The sequence below is a fragment of the Empidonax traillii genome, unplaced genomic scaffold (assembly GCF_003031625.1).
Source record: "Empidonax traillii isolate 1590-97213 ecotype Southwest subspecies unplaced genomic scaffold, ASM303162v1 scaffold10:size5872457, whole genome shotgun sequence".
Classification (NCBI taxonomy): Eukaryota; Metazoa; Chordata; class Aves; order Passeriformes; family Tyrannidae; genus Empidonax; species Empidonax traillii.
The window spans coordinates 3,274,446-3,288,359 of record NW_020955203.1 but is presented as its reverse complement, the minus strand read 5'-3'; positions in this window follow the sequence as shown (position 1 = coordinate 3,288,359).

Here is a 13,914-nt window from a genome sequence, read left to right as displayed (position 1 = left end):
ATCTAAGAAAACTCGCCTTATTAAAAGCAATAAATAATTGTTATGATCCCACAGAAGCAAAGTCTACTACTCCACTTGTTTTGTGTATGACTTCAGAGATTAGGGGACCCTGCTACTTAATTGCTCAGAGGGACACTAATCTTGTAAAGCTCTTTTCCTAGCAGAAGTTATCAAATAGAAGCAGGACTCCTTAATAAAATTACAGTTATTAAATTCTCTGTTTTGCTGGGAAGCTACCAGGTCCAGAAACAATTGCCAAAAACACTCTTAAAAGAAAAATCAGGCTACAGTATCAAGATCTGAAGAATTCAGATAAGTTAGAACTGAGGTTTTAGTTCACAGTCTTTTCTGTATGTGTGTGTTGCCCAGTTTTAGGTTTTTTTTTCCCACAAACTAAATTTTCATGCCAAGCAACAGCTGAGGAAGGGAAAATTACCTCTCAACCTCAGCCACCCTGGGAAGCAGCAGTCTCAGTCCCTCCAAAGGGCTGCACTGAAAGGGGCATGTTAAATGAGGGTGTCAAAAATGTGGTTCCCAAAATCTCTTTTGAACATGTGATTTTTTCATACACAACAAATACAATTTCTGATACGCTGTTACTTGCACACTGGCACTTCAGCCTCCCTTGGAGAAATTCTGAGTAGCTGCAAGTTTTCAGTAAAACAGTGGTAATAATGGATTTTGCCTATTGAAATAAAAACCCAACAAATAATAAAATTAAACCTAGACCAAAACAAACCGTCTGACTGCTGGATTGAATGAGATTTGCTATGGAAAATGGGGCTCCTGGAGGCCCCTTGTTATTAATAATTACAGCATAATAGAAAGCACACAGCTAATTGCTGATCCCCTGCTACAACCTGATAGATTAATAGAAACAGTTCTTTCTTCTCGGGAGAGTAGGCTCACTTTCACATTAGAAAAACAATTAAAGTGTAATCAAGTACTGAGAAGTCACTCAGGAGGTCTTTGCATAATAGCCCACGCACACGTTTTGTCTTTTGTGCCAAAAAACGCTCACAAAGGACCAAACCCGTTCTGCCACCAGGTCCTGGTTCCCCCCTCGCACAGGAGAAAGGAGCAGACTGACCTCGACAGGAGAGCTCCACACCTCCACAGGTGTCACACAGGGTCCAGCCCTGCTGCTGGCCCTCTGGCAGTCCCGACCAGATAAACAGAAAGATTTCCTCCCCCTCTCTTAGTCTGTATCCTGCAGTCGCACATCATTTCGCTTTCAGATTTGGAGCTCGGGAAGGGCCTGCAAGAGGAGGAGGGTGTTTGTCTGCCTGTCCAACACTGCACCTACTCCTCCTCCTCAGGAAGTCCAAGTATGGAAAGGACAGACAGGAAATCTCTCTTGCTCACCGAGGAAGCCCTGGAGAGGCTGTCAAGTCTCACTCAGGACAGCTCATCCCAGTGGGCTCAGGGATGATGTGAGGGCAATCACAGGAGGTTGCACTTTCTCTGACACATTTTTCCCTCTTCTGGATCACTTCAGTACTACTTTCTGTTTCAGTGCAGGTGATAAAGATGCCTTCCCAGCACGCAAAATAAACCCAAAGATGGCTGCAGCTCCATAAAAAGCAGCACAAACCCCAAGCTGTAGACTAACCAATAAATCTTCTTGTGGCCTTTTTTTTTTTTTTTTTTTTTTTTAATTCTCCATTCTAATTACTTTTTTAATCTTAGAAGTAATTTGCAGAGGGAAGATCAGTGGAAAATTTCCACTCACACACACACTTACTTCTCTCTCTACAACCAATTCGCAGCTTCCTTTACTCCAGAGTAAAGTTGTACTGCAATTCTCATTGTTTTTCTTCCCTGCACCTGTGCATGGAGGTAAAATCCCCTTGCAATATCCACAATGTATTTACTCACAGAGTTTCAGACTGGACATATTTTAAAGCAAGAGGCTCAACCACTTATTCATATAGTGATTTTTTTTTTTTTTTAAAGGAAGAAAAAAAGCGGAATGAATATCTAAAAGTTAGTTATGGTCATTACAATTAGGAAGAGGAAATAATTTTCATCCCCCTCATTTAGGGTGTTCTGTTTGGATTTTTGGACAGAGGGCAAACTACTATAAAAATATCTTATTCTTATAAAAATTATATAGAAATTATAAAAATGCTAACTCATCAAAAGACCAAAGTCCACAGTTTGAATTTCACAGATTTTTTATCTAACTTTTTGTGTTCTACAGACCATTGCATATGTTTTCCATATTTTATCCTGATTCTGCACCTGAGTTAAAGTTAGGCATTTTAGTCACTGAGAGGCTAAACTATTATCTTTTGCAGAAAAAAAAAAGAAAGGAAAAGATAGTAATAATGCCTGAAGTCCTTCAGATACCATATTGAGATCTGCTCACTGTGAGTCACAATAGAAAGGAAAAAAAAAATAAATTGAGAGCCTCATACCTTCCCCAAAGTCTGAACCAAAATGGTGATTCACATAAACAAAGTCTGGGGAATTCTTTCCAGATGTGGGAAAGCATCTTTCCAGATGTGAATACAGCAGGTGTTGGTTCTGGATGTGTGGGCAACGAACAATCCAGGGCTTTGGAGAAAGAGGCTTCACCTTTCCTTTTTTCAATACTATTCCAATTTGGCCAATGCCCTTGGGCTCCTGCTACTCTGAGGTGGTGTTCATGCATCTGAACCATCCATAACTGGGATTGGGACTCCCAGTTGTATCTGACTTCTTTGCTTTTGTGTTGTTACAGATCCTTTATCTCTGGCATTTTTGAAAGGCATTGAAAGTGCATTTTGAAATGCTATGCATTCAATTTTTGACTTTCACAGAATCACAGCATCACAGAATGGAAGGGACCACAGTGGGTCACCTGGTCCCATCCCCCTGCTCAAGCAGGGTTATCCCAGAGCACATGGTACAGGGTTGTGTCCAGATGGTTCTGGAGTATCTCCAGTGAGGGAGACTCCACACCCTCTCTGGGCAATCTGTTCAGTGCTCGGTCACTGCACAGCAAAGAAGTTCTTCCTCGTGTTCAAGTGGACCTTCCTAGGCATCATTTTCTGCCTGTCGCAGAACTGTTTCTTGTGCCATTGCTGGGCCCCATCGAGCAGAGCCTGCTCCATTCTCTGCCCCCTCTCTGCAGACACTGACACACATGGACGAGGTCCCCTCTCAGTGTTTCCTCTCAAGGCTGAACAGGCCCAGCTCCCTCAGCCTTTGCTCATCATAGAGGTGCTCCAGTCCCTTCATCGTCTCTATCACCCCCCACTGGACCTGCCCCAGGAGCTCTTTTTCTCTCTTTTTCTCCTCAGTAGAGGAGCCCAGAACTGGACACATCACTCCAGGTACACGCTTTCCAAGGTATCACATAGTCCTCGCTGTAGCAGGAATCTTGTCTCCACTGTAAATTATGCCAAGGAAGTACTTTTAATGAACATGACCATGCCTGCTGGTTTAGAAAAAAGGGTTGAAGAGTGGCCTCAGGCACAAGAATCCCACTTTGATGTCATTGGGAATGTCTTCTCAGGCAGAGCTCTGAGCAGGCCATTGATTCTCATTTGGGTCAACAGTCATATTGTTTTTTTCCAATCCCACACATGGAAATTATTACACCCAGGGAAACCCCTTCTGAAGAATGCAACTCCCATGTTTCTGAGGTTTTCAGTGGGGTCTAAAGAGTGGCATAGAGGATGAAAGAGGCAGCGATGCACCTGAACACTTTTAAAAATTTTCTGCCTACTTGACTTCAATTTCAGAAACATTATATCCAATTTTCTTGTCTTGCATCTGGAGTAAAATGATGGTGCCACACTTCTGTAAAACCAATAGGACAAGAATTGTGGACAATATGGGGATTTTTCTGTAATTTTTTTCGACATGTATAACACGCTGACTTGCACATCTTTTTTTTTTTTTTCTTTTTTGATTACTGCTTGTTTGGTGATTATTTCCATGAGATAAAGGATGTTTGAAGGCTTCTACATTAATTAAGTTTCATCTTTTTAGACTGTTCTTTACATGTAAAGGTAATTGCTTTTAGTTGTTATAAATCTTGTGTAAAATTCCTCAAGCAATAAACACAAGCTGTATCTCAGTAATTGTCTATTGACTACACTTTCCAGTATGAATTAATTTTCAATTACAAACTTCCTTTCTTACAGTATCAGGTTGAAAGTCTGCATTTTGAACACGTAGACATTCTCATCTTGTGCAAATTTGTCTCACATTATAGTGGGAAAAGGAGAGAGAGATTCATTGAGCAACCATCAGTCTGAATATCAATGCAGCATGACAATAACAGTGTATGTCAAAACTCAGGTTTCCTCTGCAAACTCCCAGACAGCAACAAAGACCCGTTTCCAACCCTAATTATTTTTATTGCTGTTACATTTTGTTCTTCTCTGCTGCTTCCTTAAAAGTTAATGGCTTGGTTAGGAAGGGGAGTTCAACTCAGTCAGACTTTCGCAGCAACCACAAATGAGATCTATCCCTACTGACTTAACTAGGAGTGTTCTAGGGGTTGAGTACCTAAGTAAGAGGGGTAAGATAGGCTGGGCTATCACATCTCTTTCTTGGCAAGACTACAGCAGGACTTTCACAAGTGCTTATCTGGGGTTTGATGCCCAGTTTGCTGATGCTTTCAGAAGTGCCCCAAAGTGCCTACTTGCAATTTTAGGTGTGGGATACCTTTCACATAAAAGCAGCTTAAGTCCCATCTCCAAAATCTACAGCTCCCCCAGCACCAGCAAGTTGAGTGAGTAACTCCAGAGGGGGTATAAGCCATGATGAGGGATATGCTAAATATCATCACAAATCAAATCTGGGGGAGAGATGCTGGCTTGGGGCCTTAAAACAGGCAGCTGGCCTGGTGGACAGGGTGCCAAATCCCTCCGAGGGGAAACACAAAGGGTGCTGATTCAAATGGAGGAAATGCCACGATGGGGTTCTGCTGCCAAAAGTGGAGGTTTCCACCCTTCTTACTCATTGCTCCCTCACAGCCATGAGGTCCCACCCTCCCTTGAGCTGATTCTGGACCTGTACTGAACCAATATAATTAAACAAAGCAGCAGAAAGCTGCTACCACTCTTTCCTTCCCTGAGACATGGCCCTAGGAGTGTCAAAGGCATCACCAAACAAATGACAGGACAATACACCCAGGAGGGGGAGTGGAAGGAGCCCCACTCCAGTGCCTTGTGTAGACACTGCTGTGAGCAGCCTTTGCACTCTTTCCCTGGGGAACGGAGGCATCCTGAGTTTGCAAAGGCCTTGTAAGAGATTATCTCATGGGGTTTCTTACATGGTGCTCACAAGCTTTTCAATGGGACAGAGCTGCTCCAAATTTCTTGTGCCTTATCTGTAGCACAGCAGCGGTGTCTTGGATCAAATTTATGGCACCTAAGATGTCCCTGGACTTTTAGGTTAGGTAACTGAAATGACCTCAACTGATGCCACTAAAAATTCTATAATCTCAATGACAGTAAAGAGGGGATATATTAACTCTTAATTAATGCTGAAAGTGTGAAAAAGCAAGGGTGTCTTCACAAACAGTTTCAAGTAGTAGCATATTGAATGCTTTATAAGGCATAAAAAGAGAAGTAACAAATAAGACATTTCAACCTGTGTTCAGCACATCTGCATTTCAGATTTCTGAATTTCTATTTAGGAATGCTAATAAGTTTAACAGGCTCAGTGTTACCAAATTTTGGATACTACGGGGGAAAAAAGTGCACATACACATGTATAAATGTAGATTTTCTCATTCTTGGGCATTCATTTAACAAATGGATGTTTTTATATTTTCTGGTATTTGCTGTAACTGGAGGGGGGGGGGAGAGGCAAAAAAAATTAAAAAAAAAAAAAAAGGGGGGGGAGAAAAAAATCAATACTCCCTGGGTGGGAATTTTAAGTGGGACTGTAGAGAACAGGATGGTACAGGCACTTAAAATAAGGCTTGGCCATGCATGGTCACTTGACCACTGCAACACGAAAACCTCCATCAGCAAGATTCGCCCGTTTCCTTCTCTTTCTTGCATATGATTTGTCCTTCTGCCTGTGAAAGAAAGACTTCAGCTAACAGTGCCACCAGATGGACCTCGAGTGGAACTGTATTTGCTCAGTGATATGCTAATGAAAAAGAGAAGAGAAAGAAAACCCCAAACTTCAGCATTTCTATTAATTTCATCCTATCTTTTCATCTCCGCTCTGGAATTCTCTCTCCAGCAAGAAACTGAAGGTTTCACAGAGCCCTACATAATAAGGTGAAAAGACCTTGGTTTTACTTTTCAATGCAATAACTTGGTGGCTTGCAAATTTCTCACTTGAGGTTAATTGTCTCTTCAGAACGCGTGACCCACATTGCAGGCAGACAGAATAAAACCTTTCTGTATATTTCTAATGGATTTATTTAAAAGGATGAGCAAGCAAATGTTCACTTAAGAACACCTATTAGTGAGCTAATATACTACATTTTTACTGGGACAATTAAAGACTGAACAACGCAATGGTCAAATTGAGGTCACAATTAAAATTGAATCAGTAAATCAATAGGCTCGGAATGATCAAATCGCTGCATGAATTCAATACATAATTAAATCAAATTATGGGGTTGATGGCATATTAAATTACTAGTCTCTGGCTTTGGTTGACTTTAACAGAGGTGTTTTCCTTCTGGGAAGACCCCAGTGGTGTTGTACCAATACGGTGTTGACTCAACAGGTAAAGGAAGCAAATAGCCTCATATGTGGCTCTGCCGGTCTCTTGGTAGATTTGCCTGGGAGAAATCTAACAGACAATAATGGAGGCTCCTGTTGTGTGATTTTAACAGTCCCTCCTCAATTCTCACTGCTATTAACACTTTGCTGCAGTTGTTCTTAATTGCCACGCTCTGCTTTAGCAGCGTAAGACAGAATCTCTCTTAGGAATCCATCAGAATTGATGAATTAGACATATGTAACTACAGCTTTGAGATAGCAATCTTTCTCTAACACAGAAGAACTCACTCGATAAACCACTAAAAGTTTTCTGTTTATTTAGGAAATTACTGAGGTGTCATCAATACTAACCTCATAGTGTTATTTAAAATTCTTGTGAGTACAGCCCTTCTTTAAATGAAGGAAAAATATAAAAAGGATATGTTTCAGTCATTTGTAATATGAAAGTACACAAGAACTACGCTTGTTCTATAAAATACTGTAAAATTTCATAAGTGTTTTGCTTGTTTTGCCTTTGGAGTCAACAGGTACACAAGCTCAGGTGCTCTGAATATTTAACATGGTGCAGTACTTCAGTCAATACACGTTAATTTTAAAGGCTTTGTGCCATGGAAGAAAACTCAAGAATCAATTTGTCCATTTCTGTCTGCCACAGTAGCTGCAGTGGAGATAATGCTCCAGAAGAAATGAAAGATGTTTGATAGAAAAGTATAGTGAAAATATTTCAGCCAACACAACACATGTGAAATCTTGAAAATTAAGTAAATAAATATACCCTGCTGAGACCAATATATTATTTCCAACTCACCTTTCTTTTCATGGCTGCACTATCAGTGGTTTTTTAGCAAGTCCTATTTTTTTCTGTATCTTTTTTTCTAAAATAAAAATTCAGGAACAGAAGTCAATGATTGGTTCTAATGGCTTTAGATCTCAAAACACTGACAAGAGTTACTTTCATATTTTTACCAGTATGTGCTCTATATATGATTACAACACTGGGGTTATTTTCTCTTCCTTCCCAGTTCAACTTGGACTCTCTACAATGTTAAAGAAAAGAAAGAGGGTGTTCCAAACTCAGCACTACTCTGCATTCTTCCTCTGAAGGCACCTATCTCCACTGACTGCAGGAGGATGGCTACAGTCCAACTCGGTTTTATCCATTAGGTAACCCTAAATTATTACTTAAAACAACACAGTCAATTTGAATTAAAGTTGAAAAGTTTGATCCCTCAAACCGCAGCTCCATTTTCTTAAAAATATGCCATTCTTTCCGTCTTGCACCTTTTCAGAGCTATGCTTCCAAACCTCCTTGACCAGGTAGTCTTCTCTCTTTAACCAGTGACAAAGCTTTCACAAAGAATGAAATAGTGCCAAATTGTCATTGCACCATCTGCCTGAAGAGATTTACCCCAAATTTAATTGAAATTATAGACAAATTTTGATAAAAACATTCCCAAGTATTTTAAATGTTATTTTTTTGCAGTTACTGCTCCCATTAATTATCCACTTCGTCAGTGTTAGTAGGTATTTCCCATTAAAAAACTACTAGAAAATAAAGTAAATGTAATATATCCTTATAAAAAATAAAATAATGGAATAATAAATGCAAAGTATAATTATAAAAATAAAATAATAAAATTAATTACAATTTCAAAACCACAGGATTAACACTTGGATATTATTTCAATAAGCCAGTTGCCAAAAAGAGGAAACACACACACTTCTTTGCTTCATGGTATTACTGAATGGGGCAGATAGACTCTGGTCTTGAAATGGGAGCACTGCCAATCCCACATTATGGAGCACTGGTTTGGTGCTTTGTTCTGTCTCTGGTAGAAAAATGTCTCTTTGCAATATTCATGTAAGAAAAGAAAACAAGATTATGGAGTTTTGTTTGGTGGTTTGGTTTGTTTTGGAGCTGTAGCATGATTTTGAAACAAATTCACTGACACTCTCCATTTACTCTTCACTAATTCAGCTACCAGAGCACTGTGAGGTCTCACTGATTTCAGCAGGATAAGGAAGGAGACAATGACCTTCTTGGTCAGGCACTGGCAAGGACCTTCAGCCTTCTCCAAAAAGACACACCCTTACTGTGTGAACTTGGACTATCACATTCCAAACCCTCCTGCAATGGGCAGGGACACCTTCCAGTAGACCAGCCTGCTCATGGTCCCATCTAATACCTATCCCAAACCAGTCAAACAGGCTCCTTGTGCTCCTGTTTGACATCTGCTTTAGTACCACATCTGCTTCTCCAGTGAACAACTAACTTTGACCAATTTCCAGCCTTTTGAGGCTGTTTAGGTGCACCTGCTTCCCTACCCATTTTCCTGAGAAACAACCCTGTCTTTCCAAGGAGAATTACACTCCAGACTTGTTTTGGGTCAGTGTCAGGAGTTTTCTTTTGGGTGGATCACAGCCTAACAAACATGAGGAAGAGAGAATATTCCCAGAACAGAGGGCATCACGTGACAGAATTCCTGTGTCCTTGGTATGTCTCACAGGCTCTGTGCAAACCTTTACCTCTATGAGGACATAAAAAGGCAGAAAACTGGGCTCAAGGAGTAGGACAAGCCTAGTTTAATTCCAATGATAACAATCACTTGGGGTGTCCACAAAGGCTGTGAATGGACAACCAGCAATTCCTAAGCTCTGCACGACTTCGGCGGGTGCAGGGAGGGAGATAATAACTCATGAACTTCCTAAACAAACATCAAAACAGATTTGAATGCAAGAAGGTTTTGTACTATTATATTAAATAAAATCCATGATAGATAGCTAAGTCACAGGAGGCCAGTTGCAAGCCTTTGCTGCTGTCAAGTGATTAATTTCAGTAAGAACATCAAAGAGAGGAAACAAGGAGAACGGATGAGGCGCTTACTGCTGAGGAAGAGACAGCAGTGGGGGATTTAGCCCACATTAGAACTGCAGCCCCATGCTCAGAGCTGCCATAAAACATCATAATTGCCATTGCATGGGATCCACATAATCTTGACAAGTAGTAAAACTCACTTTTCTCCGGAGCAGCAGTGAATAGCAGGCATTTGAGAGAAGCAGGATAACAATACTGCTCTGCCCTTTCCCACCTAAAAAATGGTGAGATCAAGTTTAAGAACCACAACATTCAACAAAGAAAAAAAAAATACTTGTGTTACAACTTGCAGCCTTCAGCTTCCTCTCAGGTGGAAGTTGAGAATTCTTCTCTGCACTTTAGAGAGAGATATTTTCATGTCTAAAAGATAAACTAAAGATTCTTACCTGAATAAGCTGAACCCTGATTGTCAGTATATAGAAATATAGAAAGGGATCAAAGGGCATGGGGCTCATAAAACTTCTGTCACATTTCTGTGGATAACAGACTATCTAGGAGACCCTCCAGTGCCACTAATGTTTACAGGAAGCTGTCAGAATGGTCTAGAGAGAGAAGAATGTACTTACTAAGTTAGCATTTCTTTCCATGGGCCACTGAAACCTGAGGGCAACTGAAGCAAACCAGCTTAGCAGACAAAAGAATATTTGAACCCTGATTCTAGCTTCATATTGAACTTGGGGAAGCTTCGGGGAGAGCACAGAATTTGATGAAGACTGAAGATAGAGGAAAGGATAATTTTATAATGGAGATCATGAGTATAATGACTTTGGGGTTTTTTTGTGTGTATATTTTTTCAGTTGAAAAATTTTTTTTCTTCTTTTTTACTTTTTGGGGGGTAGAGAGGTGGGTTTTGTTGTGTCAGTTTGATTTTGCTTTGGATTTTTCCCCTGTGGATGCTACATCCTCAGCCTAGTTCTATTCAACACCTTCCTAAATGACTTGGACTTTGGACTGGAAGTGATACTAAGTAACTTTGCCAATGATACTAAAGTCGGAGGAGATGTCCACATCCTCGAGGGCAAGGGCAGCCCTACAGAGAGACCTCGACAAATGAGAGTGCTGGGCAATCACCAACCATGGGAAGTTCAACAAGGGAAAGTGCCAGATTCTGCACATGGGCTGAGGCAACCCTGGATGTACAGGCAGACTGGGAATGAGAGGCTGGAAAGCAGTGCCAGGAAAGGGCCCTGGGTGTCCTGGTAGGTGGCCAGTTGGCCATGAGTCAGCAGTGCCCTGGCAGCCAGGAAGGACAACCGTGTCCTGAGGGCATCAGGCACAGCATGGCCAGCCAGGCCAGGGAGGGGATTGTCCCGCTCTGCTCTGACCTGGGGTGTCCTCACCTGGAATATTGGGGCAGTTTAGGATACCACAACGTAAAAAACATATTGAGCCATTAGAGAGTGTCCCAAGGAGGGCAATGGAGATGGTGAAGGGCCTTGTGGGGAAGCCGTGTGAGGAGCGGCTGAGGGCACTCGGTGTGTTCAGCTGGAGGAGACTGAGGGGAGACCTCATTGCAGTTACAACTTCCCTGGGACGGGAAGAGCAGGGACAGGTACTGAGCTCTTTAATCTCTTGACAGGGGTCAGGACTCAAGAAAAGGGCAAGAAGCTCAGTCAGAGGAGGTTCACACTGGATATTAGGAAAAGAGAATGGTTGTGCACTGGAAAAGGCTCCCCAGGGATAATAATCACAGCACCAGGCCTGATAGAGTTCAAGAGGCACTTGGAAAATGCTCTCAAGCACATGGTGGGATCCTTTGGGTGTCCTGTGCAGGTCTAGGAGCTTGATGATCCTTGTGGGTCCCTTTCAACTCAGTATATTCTATGACTCTATGATGCTTGTGGAAAGCCTGGGGCTTTGGATAAACTCCATCAACCCAGCAGGGTGGAGTTTGAACTCCTCTTCCTGAGGGACATAACATGGAGTATCAGGTAGAAGAATAGAAACCATCACTTTTTGGAGGGAGAAAAAATGATTGGCTACTCTCTAAGAGGGTTCCAGAGTTGGACCTTTAATGGACATACATGCCCACTTCAGTCAGACACATCTCACCTGTCTGCTCCACTCAGAGGAATAGAACCCATCTCTTTCAGTTATTAGATTCTCACAGATGTGAATCCAGGCTGCCTGAAGCTGCAGAACCCATTTGGATGATGGAGGACAAAAACCTAAATCTGAAAGAGCCTGTGCCCAATATCCACTTCCTTCACAGAAACAGGATTTAAACCTTTAGTAGTATAACACAAATTCTAGGGTTCTAGCAACCTGGGAGTGCCTAAATGACACTGCAGTCTGTACTCTTTGTATTGAGATGTATGTTTCCAAAGGTCTGATAACTTCTGAGAGATTAATACAGCTGCAGTCACATACAGAGGTCTGGGATTTCCCTTCACATGTTCAGCAAAACACAGAGCAAATGGAAACCTGAAACACCAACTATCAGAGATTCATAGATCTCGAAGGAGAATTGATCACAGCCCTCTGCAAGCATGACCTTCTGTTTAACACAGGCCATAGGATCTCATCCACCATGGCGGAGGGAATTATTCTTTCTTTCTCCCTAACTGAACACTATCAAGCCCAATAACTTTCTGGTAGCTGAACTATAGCTTATCATTAGGTAAGACATCCAGTCTCGCTGTAAATGCTCCACTGTGAATTTACCACCTTCTTTGCAAAGCTTACAAAGTGCTTAAACACCTTGACAGAATTCATTCTTTTCCATTTGAATTTATTTGACCTAACCTTCCTGCTATCCAATTCTATTATGCTTTAGTGCACTGCATTGAACACTCCTTAATATCATTTCCCTGGTTAACACTGTTAAACAAACCACCACATGGCATGCACCAGGGACCAAAATGAGCAGGTTCAGTGCTAAAATCTTCTGTATCAACAGTCTGAGCTAGTTCAAAGGTGCTGCTGCATGGCAGGATAACTCAAATTGAGGCTGCCACAGACGGACACCCTGCCCCACTTGCACCACCCCTTGTGTTCCTGAGCTCACTGAGTAAATCAGTTCAGTGAGTTCAGCCATAAGAAATCCAGTACTATAAAAGCCATGAATCAGGATTTTGTTGGCTTGCTGCCTGAACTGGGACTAACCCAGTGCTAGGGCAGGGAAAGGTAGCTCTGGCAGACTGAGTTAGGCTCTGAGGAATTCGCAGTTTGGGAGAACCACAGTAAATTTGCACAATCTGTGGAGCAAGGTCACACAGCACACGGTGATCAGTAGGTTAAAGCTGATCTCAAGATCTGAAAATGCAATCCAGAACTTAGTGCGCAACTTAAAAAACAAACAAACAAACAACAAAAAAGCCAAACTAGACCAAGTGGGTCCAAACCAAGCCAAACCTCCATGCTGCAACTAGTGATTACTAAATTAATCTTCAGTATTGGTCAAGGCATTCACCACCATGTGCAGGACTTCGGGTACCAAAAGAGCATGGGAGGAGTGAAAATTTCTAAACAGAGTTTGAAAACCAAGAGGGAGGACCAATCCCAGAATCCATCTCTCAGGCAGTATATCCTGAACACACACCAAAAAGAGCTGCTGTGTCTGAAGTGAACTATTGCAAGGCAGATTGATGAACTGACCCAAACAAAGGCACTCCATTTTTCATATTCCTTTAAAATATTATCTTTCCCCCCTTCCTAAATAAAAGACTGGAATGTTAAATCAGTTAAGTGCATGAATTTGATAAAAACTATGCAAATCTTTATATTTATAAAGGCACCATCTATAACATTGACAGTTCAGATAAAGGTTTGGTTTTAGTTGAAAATATAAGTTCCCAGTATGGAATGTAAATGCAAACATTTGTGTTTGTTTGGAGTTTTTTTTTAAGTACTTTGTGTTTTGTACTCTGACAGTTACAAATTGCATGGATAATTTATTGAACCTTTCCCTCATCACAAACACAGTCCTCCTTTCAAGAAAAGGCCCCCTAATATTGCAGGAGGCTGGAGAGAAATACATAACTTGAGGGACAGTGTGAAGGAAGATAAAAAACTCAGACAAATGACACAGATTAAAGTAAAACAAATAGCAGGCAGCAGCTCAAATTACAAAGTACTGGGGGTATTAAAAAGAAATCTATCATATGTGCCAGGAAAACGCATGCACCACACAACATTCCTGTGCTGGTTCTTCCCCCTAACTTGGAGGTCACTGTCCATCTTTCTTCCTTTCCAAAGGGAAATGTGCTCAGTTCAAATCCTTGCCTATCAAGAAAACAAAATGCACAGAAAGGATGACAACACAGATGTTCCTTCAGCTTTCTTCTCAAAATGTCCCCTCCCCTTCCCCTTTCTCTTTTCTTCCATTCTCTTCCCTTCCCCTTCCTCTTCCCC